This window comes from Cupressus sempervirens, chromosome 10 (assembly GCF_028749045.1).
Source record: "Cupressus sempervirens isolate cs-2001-9-10 chromosome 10, ASM2874904v1, whole genome shotgun sequence".
Taxonomy (NCBI): Eukaryota; Viridiplantae; Streptophyta; class Pinopsida; order Cupressales; family Cupressaceae; genus Cupressus; species Cupressus sempervirens.
Window position 1 is genome coordinate 790,449,130 of NC_143127.1, and position 10,327 is coordinate 790,459,456.

The following is a 10,327-nucleotide window of genomic DNA, read 5'->3' on the forward strand; positions in this document are numbered from 1 at the left end:
ATGAATATAACGATGATGTCCACTTGGGTTCAAAGTGCACTAATTTGATGTTTTCCTATCTTTAATGTGAGGTGCTTAGTTATAAGCTTTTTATTTTCCCAGAAGAAATTCTAGATTGGATATCTACCTTGTGAATTTTCTATCATGAAGATTCTTTTGGGTTTGGGGTTAACCAAATGTTTCCTTTGTAATATTCCACACCAAATCTTCTATGATCCCAATGTCAAATATTGTCTCTCCATATTTTGCATGCCTTATCCACCAAAACTATTGGGGAGATACACTATTTCCCAATAGAATAATGGAACTCTTTTTTCATCTTTAGCACCTTCTCATAGAATTCTTTGAGGTATCCTTCCAAATTTGTTTGAACCTTGTTATTTAGAAGCATTTCATTCCAAATATTAGACTACTTATAGTACCAATTTAATCATGGTATTATACTTGTAAAAGTTAACCATTTATTCATCTTTATCGAAATATTTTTTTAAAAATTATTTATTGTGTTCCCCAATGGGATGATCTTGTTGGAAATATAAGAGGAGTAACTGAGAGGGTAGGGTTGAATTAGTTACCACTAAAATAAATCCCAGACCCCTTCAATGTCAATACATAACATAAACTTCACTTAAACTATTAATGCTCGGTTAATATACAGGCTTTTGGTTTACACTAGTAAATGTTGTAACTTGGAAAAAACTGAAACAAGAACTTGGAAATAATTAAATATACTGATCTTAATGTGATTTATTGTGATTAACCTTAAATTTAACTTAGTTGCATACACACAAAAGAAATAGCATGAACACAAGTGACACCAAGATATAACGTGAAAACCTAATTTGTGAAAAACCACCAATTGCAACTAGTTACTAATTTTCACTCTTCTGAAGTGAGCCCTATTAGGAGCCAATCCTATTAAAGGTTACAAAACACACTATTAGGTGTGACCCTATTAGAGGATTTAATCACCCTATTAGGAGTGGCCTTGTTAGAGGTCTTTAGACACTTAAATCTATAAATGTTAGCTTGTTAGAGGATTTAGAAATAGATGTTAAGCAAACTCTATTAAGAGATTTAGATCACTACTACAATGGTCAGAGAGTAACAATGAGATGACTTGATTTCTGATGCAACTAAATTGTTGACTATAGATCTCAATTCTAGCTTGTATACTTGATCATTTCTGATCGAATGTATCTTTGCAGCTCAATAAGGATACTCTACTTATCCTTCTAATTCGCTTCCTCTAAGCATCTTCAAATCTTCTATTCTCTTCCACACATTCAATTCTCAACTTGACTTTATATTTATATCTTAAACATTTTCAAGTCAACTTAAATACAACTTAAAATACTTAATATTCATCTCCTTAGTCAGCTAGAACCAACAAATAAATCAATTGAACTCAATATGCCAGAATAAGAAAATCCTTTGTTAGCCAACCCTGGTTGGTAGAAACTAACTTAGAAATGATTTTCCTGTGTTAACCAAGTGAACTAAGTTAACACTACATATTCACAAAGTTTCTTTGGTAACTGAGTGATCTCGGTTAACACTGGTTCCATCCAACTTTTCCTCCATTAACTGAGTGAGCTCAGTTAACACTCAACTTCTACAATCTTCCCTTTGTTGCCCAAGTGAACTTGGCAAACACTGTTCTCTGAGCTTGGAAAACTCTAGAATTCTCAATAGACATAGGGAATTTTCTTAAATGTTTGAGTGAGCTTGGAATACACTAACTGGCAATAATATGACATTTTGTGTAACATCAAAGACAATACACAATTAACCAATTATTTTCAATAGATCTATATGCTCCCTTAAACAAAGTTGACCCTATTAGAAATGTTTAGAATAACTAAGGGGGGTGAATTAGTTACTCAAGGTCCTTAAGTACCACTTGAACAATTAAACACAAACACTAAGTGTTCTTCTTATCTTGTTGTTGCTCGGTCTCTACTATAAAACTGTCTTAAATCTAGCATGCTTTTCTTAATGAAAACATTATCAAATGTAAAATCACATAAAGCATTCAACACAGTCTAACACTATAATTTTATGTGGAAACCCTATTTGGGGAAAACCACCAGCAACATGTCACTATTTTTCACTCTTTCGAAGTGATCCCTATTAGGAACCAACCATGTTAAAGGTTACAAAACACACCGTTAGATGTGACCTTGTTAAATAATTTAATCACCCTATTAGAAGTGGCTTTGTTAGAGGACTTTAATCATTCCATTTAGAATATCACCTAGTTAAAGGATTTACACAAACTATTAAGTCTTTCAAAATGATTGTTAGGTCAACCTCTGTTAAAAGGATTTCCATAAAAATTGTTTACAATGATTAGAAAGAAAATGGTAGGTTTTGATCTGTGTGATTATAACACACTTTTGCAGGTTCAGGTCTTTGTTCGGTCCTTATACTAACTCATTGATAAGCCTTCCATTATCATCTCCGATCTTGATTCACTTGGAAACCCTTCAAGAAACCAATCCACTCCTCTCAACAACACTTAAGCCTTCTACTTAGATTCATTTATCAATATCAACACCATCTCTACAAGCTTTCTCCTTTAGCTTCGCATTCACTTACACAATTGTGTGTTTTTGATCCACCTCTATCTATATTTGTTTTTTACATACACTTACACTTCTCAATAATTTTGTTTGATTGTATACCTCTTTAAATAGGAAATTCTTGCTTTACCATTTTCCATCACCACTGTAGATTTTAGGTTTGATAATCAAGTTCAACTTAATTCATTATATCTATCCATGTTCTTGATGATCCTCTAGAAACTTCTCTAGAATCCATCTATTGGGTCTTTCCCTAATCCTTCTTCTATTTAATGATCCAACTCATCAATCTTATCTTCAACATGGTTTACATCTCCCAATAAATCAACTATGTCGGCTTGATCTCATGATTTCCTTCAATTCATTTTCATATTGTCACTTGATAATCTCTAGATTTTGACACTCGATTATCATTGAATTACTCAATTTTTGTAAAGCTTTATGGCTCAGCATCAACTCTCTTTCTTGATCAATGTTAATTCCTGGTCAACACTAGATTTTCTTGGCACTAACTATAGCTCAGCTGACATTAGCATTACTCGGCATTCCTTAGCCTTTTACTCTATTGCTCAACTTAGCTTATCTTTCTTGACATAAACAATCACTTTGCTTTATCAAAGTTTATCTAATCAAATATCCATTGTAACTCCCTTTCCATAACTCAACCTTTCCTCTAGGTTCTATTGTTATGACCAACTTCTCAAATCTTCTTCATCAATCAAATAGATATGACATTTAGATTAGGTAGCAATATGCCTTATCAATAGATTTGACATCAATGACAAAAACAACAATTGTTCCAATTGTAAGTTTCCAACAATCTCCCTCGTTGGTATTGATGGAAGCATTTCAATATCTCAATACTAGTAATAGCTTAGTTACCATACAATCCAAAAGATTTCACTTTGATTCTCTTTTTTAATTTTTTCCCTCTAAAATGATAGATCTCCTTTTTGTATATTCTTTTAATTTCTCCCTCTTTGACAATAATATTTATTTCCCTCTTTGCAACTTATCTCTCTCTTTGTATTATTTTTCCTCACTTTAGTAATATCTCCCTCTTTTACAACAATGCTAAAGATATTTAGTTGTTTGAGATTCAAATTCTTCATATATCTAAATTATGTAGATTTTGCATGTCTAGTTGATTCCTGACATCTGTCTATGACTGATCTATTAGGATGTATTGAATTATCTACCTTAGGCATGTCCTAAAGTAGAGTTGTATTGCATCACTGTGTAGGATATTCTTATTAGCACATGTGATGCAATGCACCTTGTCTTCTTAAGTAGCTTTTGTTAGTTAGAGGAATCACCCCTAGTTTAACTCTAAGATATTCGTGAGCATCTTTAGGTAATGGTTTTTTGAATATGTCAACAATTTTTTCCTTGGTATTCACATATTCTAGCTTCACTTCTTTGTATTGAACTAATTCCGTCAAGTAGTGATACTTGATAGCATTGTGCTTTGTCTTAGTGTGCATTTGGATTCTTTGAAATATTAATAGCACTTGTGTTATCATAATAGATAACCAATGGATCTATAATCTCTTCTTTCATACCTTTCAGTAATTGTTTGATCCACATAATTTTTTATCAATTCATTGTAGCTGCCACATACTCGGCTTCAGCTATTGATTGTGAAATGCAATTCTATTTTTGCTTCTCCATGACACCAATCTCTTTCCTAGAAATAATGCACCTCCACTAGTTCTTTTTCTGTCATAAATATTCCCTTCCCAATCCGATTCAGTGAACACCTTCAATTCAAACTTATTATTTCTTTTGTAATACAATCCATAGTATTTTTCACCTTTTAGAAATCTCATTATCCTTTTTACTGTCATCATGTGATTCTCTTAGGATTTTCTAAAAATCTAGCAACTATCCCAATTGCCAAAGCAATATTTGGTTTGTTGTGAACAATATATTGCAATTTTCCAATCATGGGTCTATATAGGGTTTGGTTCACATCAGTGGAATCATCATTCTTATATATGTTAAGTCCTATAGACCCAAGTGTACTCACTGGCCTTGAATCTTCCATACCAAAATTCCTTAGTATTTCCTTGATGTATTTGAATTGTGTAATGAAAACACCAAACTTCATTTGACATACTTGTAACCCAACAAAGAATTTGATTTCACCAAACATAGACATTTCAAATTCCTTCTTCATTTCATTAGCAAATGATTCGCACAATGCTTGTCTTCCTCCAAATATAATATCATCAATAGATATCTTAGATAACAATACTTCATTGTTCTTACCATTCTTCAAATATAGGTTACTATTATTTCAAACCCAATCTTCACCAAATGGTTATGTAATATTTCATACTATGTTCTTGGGGCTTGCTTTAATCCATAAAGGGGTTTTTTCAATTTACATACCATGTTCTTCTTGTCTGGATCTACAAATCCTTCAGGTTGTTCAATGTACACTTCTTCCTCTAGTATACCATTTAAAAATGTAGATTTGACAACCATTTGATATACCTTGAAATTCTTGTAGGTTGAATATGCAAGTAGAGTTGTAACTCCATCAAGTCTTGCCATAGGAGAAAAATTCTTTCCATAATTGACTCCTTGTACATATCCTTTACATACTAATCTTTCTTTTTTTCTTGTTACTTCTCCATTCTCGTTGAGTTTGTTCCTAAAAACCCACTTTGTTTTAATAATATTTTTGTCTTTAGGTATTGGCTCTAAAGTCCAAGTATTTTTGTTCTCAATCTTGTCAATTTCTTCGTTCATTTCTCGAATCCAATCTTCATTTTCTAAAGCATCTTTTACACTCTTGGGCTCAAATTCACAAAGTAAGCATGTTTCATCTTTGAGTCTTTTTCTAGTCATAATACTTGATTCAGCATCACCAATGATTTGATTAGGTTTGTAACGTCTTCTTGCATATTTTTCTAGCATAGGTAGTTTCCTTCTTGGTTCTTCTACAGGTTCATCTTGAGAAATAATTTCAAGCTCATTTTCTCCATTTTGTTCAGGTTTTGGTTCATGCTCAGCATTTTCTATTTGATGGTCAGAATTCCTTGTCTCTGACTCGGTATCTTCAATCTGTTTCTTCTCACCCACTCTTTGATGCTTTGCAACATTTCCTGACTACTGAGAACTTGTAGCTTGATTTACTTGTTCATTTTGAGTTTTGGGAGCATCATCATCCACATAGATGAATGCACTATAGTCTTCTAGTTCTCAATTACATGAAGTATCACTTCTTTCTACAAACTCATCAACTTTCACATTTGCACTTTCTACAACTTTTTCAGTGTTAGAATTCAAACACTTGTAAGCTTTGCTTTTGGTGGAATAACATAGAAATATGCCTCCATCACTCTTTTCATCAATTTTTCCATTCCTATTGTCTTCCAGTATATAGTATCTACTTCTAAATATTTTGAAATATTTCACATTAGGAGCATAACCATACCATAGTTCAAAAGGTGTAGCATTTGTAATTTTCTTGACTTGTACTCTATTTAGGGTATAGATAGCAGTACTGACTGCTTCTCTCCAATATTTCTTTGATATGCTCTTTTCCATCATTAATGTTCTTGTGTAGTCCAGTATTGATCTATTTCTTCTTTCAACTATTCCATTCTAAGGAGGGGTCCTTGGTGTTGACATTTGTCTTTTAATTCCTCTATCATTGTAGAACTTATTGAACTCATGTGAAATGAATTCACCACCTATGTCAAATCTTAAACACTTCAGATTCTTCCCTTTTTCTTTTTTAACTCTCACTAAATACTACTTAAATAACTAAAAAGCATCACATTTAGCATTAAGAAACATTACAGTCATCATTCTAGAGTAGCCATCAACAAATAGAATGAAATACTTATCTCCACAATAGCTTTGAACATCAATGAGTCCACATAGGTTAGTATAAACCAATTCCAAAATATCACTTGTAGTGTATGTTTTGCTCTTAAAACAAGACTTGGTCATTTTTCCCAATTGACATTGTTTACACATAGCATTGTTAGGCTTCTTTAGTTTAGGAAAATCTATTACTTTCTTCATCTTACCAATATTCACCAAATTGTAAAAGTTCACATGACATAATCTTTTGTGCCATAACCAAACATCTTCTTGTTGTGAAAACAAACATGTCTCATTAGATAAATCTAGATAGAATAAGTTACCTCTTGTCTAATCACCAATTCCAATTAGCTTTCCATTAGCATCATGTATCTTGGCCTTCCTATTGCGAAATTCAACTTTGTAACCTAATATGTTTAGCTATAAAACACTCAACAAGTTATAGTTAAGTCCTTCAACCTATTAAACATTATCATGTGTTATCTTGTCAGTTAGTTGAATGATTCATTTACCTTTTACAACACATCGGATATCATTACCAAATTTAACACATCCACCTTTTTATGGACCAATATCTTCAAATTTATCTTTATCACCAGTCATATGATTGGAGCATCCACTGTCAATTATCCATCTCTCACTTTTGTTCAAATATGGGATTAGTGTAGTTTTCTCATCTTCATTAGATTCTTCTTTCATAGCAACATAAACAACTTCATCATCATTACTCTCAAATTCATTGTCAATTTTTTCTTCAATAATATAACAAGATTTCTTACCTTTATCATCCTTGCTTCTCTTGTAGTCTTTGTCATCTCTTCTTCCTTTGTACTTTATTTCCTTCCTTTCATCCTTATTTTCTCTATCAGGACATCTAGCAGCAATATGACCAACTTTGTTGCATGAAAAAAAGAATGATAGGTAATTTACCTCTTCCTCTTCCAAAATTTTTTGCAATAAGGGCTTCAAGTTCATCAATCTCATCATCAGAACTATCATTATCACTTTTCACATGTTTACCTTTTCTTTTGGTAAGAACTAGTTGTGACTTGAATGCAGATTCAATAGTAGTAGGTGTGTAATTATCAAAGTTAGACATTTCAAAAGTAGTAAGTCTACCATTTACACCTTCTATGCTCAAAGTGTTACCTGGTGTCCATCTCAATTCTTGGATTGCAAAGACTCTCATAGCAGAGATAGGGAGTAGAGACCTCAATACCTTACTTATCATTGTTTCATCCTTGATTTCTTCATTTGCACCATGAATAGAATTTACAACTTCTTTAACTCTTATGCAGTATTGTACTATATTCTCACCTTCCATCATTCTCATGTCATAAAATTTACCTCTCAGGATTTTTGAATAACCTCTCAAGACATTGTCATCACCTCCATATATGGTCTTTAATTTGTCCCACAATTTTTTTGTATTGTCACGATCTTTTAGGTCATCAAACTCAACATAGCTTAGGGCTGAGGAAATCTCCAACATTGCTTGATTATGTTCTTGCTTCTACTTCATTTTTTCATTTGTTAGAGGATTAGTGATCACCTTTACATACTCATTGTCCACAAAGTTGATAGCATCATCACTGATACTAGATATGTACAACCTCATCAAGGTCTTCCATTTAGGAAAGTTCTCCTTGTTCAGCTTGGGTACATCCCTCTTATGAGTCATGATCTTTAGCTTTAAGTACCTTCAAAAATTTCTCTATAAGCACTATGCTCTTATACCAATTGTTAGAAATGTTTAGAATAATTGGGGGGGCGGGCAAATCAATTACTCAAGGTCCTTAAGTACCACTTGAACAATTAAACACAAACACTCAATGTTATCCGTGTCCTTCTATTGCTTGATCTCTTCTATAAAATTTTCTTAAACATAACTTAATTTTCTTAATGAAAACACTAACAAATGTAAAAACACATAAAGCATTCAACATAGTTTGATACTAGGATTTTACATAGAAACCCAATTTGGGAAAAAACACCAACAACATGTCACTACTTTTCACTCTTTTGAAGTGAGCCCTATTAGGAGCAAACCCTATTAAAGGTTACAAAACACACTATTAGATGTGACCTTGTTAAAGGATCTAATCACCCTATTAGAAGTGGCCTCATCAAAGGACTTTGATCATTCCATTAGAATGTCACCTAGTTAAAGGATTTACACAATCTGTTAAGTCTTTCAAAATGATTGTTTGGCCAACCTCTGTTAAAAGGATTTCAATAAAAAATATTTACAATGATTAGAAATAAAATAATATATTTTGATTTGTGTGATTACAACTCACTTTTTTAGGTCCTTATGTTGACTCATTGATTAGCCTTCCATTGTCATCTCTAATCTTGATTTTCTTGGAAACCCTTCAAGAAATCAATCCACTCTTCTCAACAATGCTTAAGCCTTCTTCTTAGATTCACTTATCAATATCAGCACCATCTTTGCAAGATTTCTCCTTTAGCTTCATATTCACTCACACAATTGTAGAAATAACATAGTGTAGAAATGCATCAACAGACTATATCCAACCAATGTGAATTTCCTTATCACCTTTAACAGAAAGTTTCATCAAACCCTATCAAAGGCTTTTCTTACATAAAGTTTGATTAATGTACCTTATAATTTATCTATAGCGATAGTGTAAATTTCCTTCCCTACAAAAACATATTGTTTTTTTATTTCCTTTCCTTGAGTGAATCCATTTTTTTCTTGTGAGATAACCTTCCCTAGAATTGACTTTAAAATATTTGACAGACCTTTTGATACAATATTATAAATGGTATTACACGATGATAGGTGTCAATGATTTCTAGATGAGACACTTTCCATTTCTAGATAAAAGAGTAGTTGTTATATTATTTATAGCTTTTACAAACATTATTTTCTTCCTAAAATTGTCCACCATTCCCTAAATGTTTGTGCCAATAAAAGGCTAACATGATTGATAGAGTTTAGTTGGGAATCCAACTAGACCTAGTCCTTTAGTGGAGTGAAAATGAAATGTTGCCTTTCTAACTTTTTCTTCAGAGAACACAACATTATCAACTGATTTATCTTCTCCCCTAATAAAATTGGAACACAATTCTATTAGAAAAAATAGTCCACCAAGATAACTAAGAGGAGAGGGTGAATTAGTTATCCAATTAAAACATTTATCAACATTAATTAATCTTAACCATTCAATCAAAGTAAACAACAACCATAACAAGATGCATATACACAATTACACCAGATTTGTTAACTAGGGAAACCCTTGATTAGAGGGAAAACCCTGGTGGGAATGATGCCCACAAAGATATACTAATATACACCTATAAATGATATTAATATTACAGTAGCTCTAGCTTTGCTCACATTAGTAGCTTATTTTTATGTAGGTCTTACAAAGAGGGGTTTAGGCTATTTTAATAAATATATTCAACCAACCCAATACTATTCCCAATTAACATATTAGAAGATTTTATGAAACCTCTATCACTTAGTTTTTGACTTTTTGATAGTTTACGTTCTTGTTTCCTTAGTACCTTTAGTGGTACCTATACTTGTAATGTTCCTAGGATTATTTACAAGTGGCATTCAAGCTCTAATCTTTGCAACTCTAGTCGTAGCTTATATAGGAGAATCCATAGAGGGTCATCATTAATTTAATTAATTGGACTTAGTCTTTTCATTCAGATATATATATATATTCCTTGTTAGAGGATGGACCCTGTTAAGAATCTATAAACACATTCAGTACATGAGAGTCCTTGTTAGGAGACTTTGAATCCCTATTAGGAGATTCCAACCCTATTAGGAGTTGTAGAAGATAGAAGGACCTGCTGCCCAAATAGCTTCTAGGGCAAGACCACTAAACTCACTGTCCAATTGATCTCTCAACTATTCATTGCAG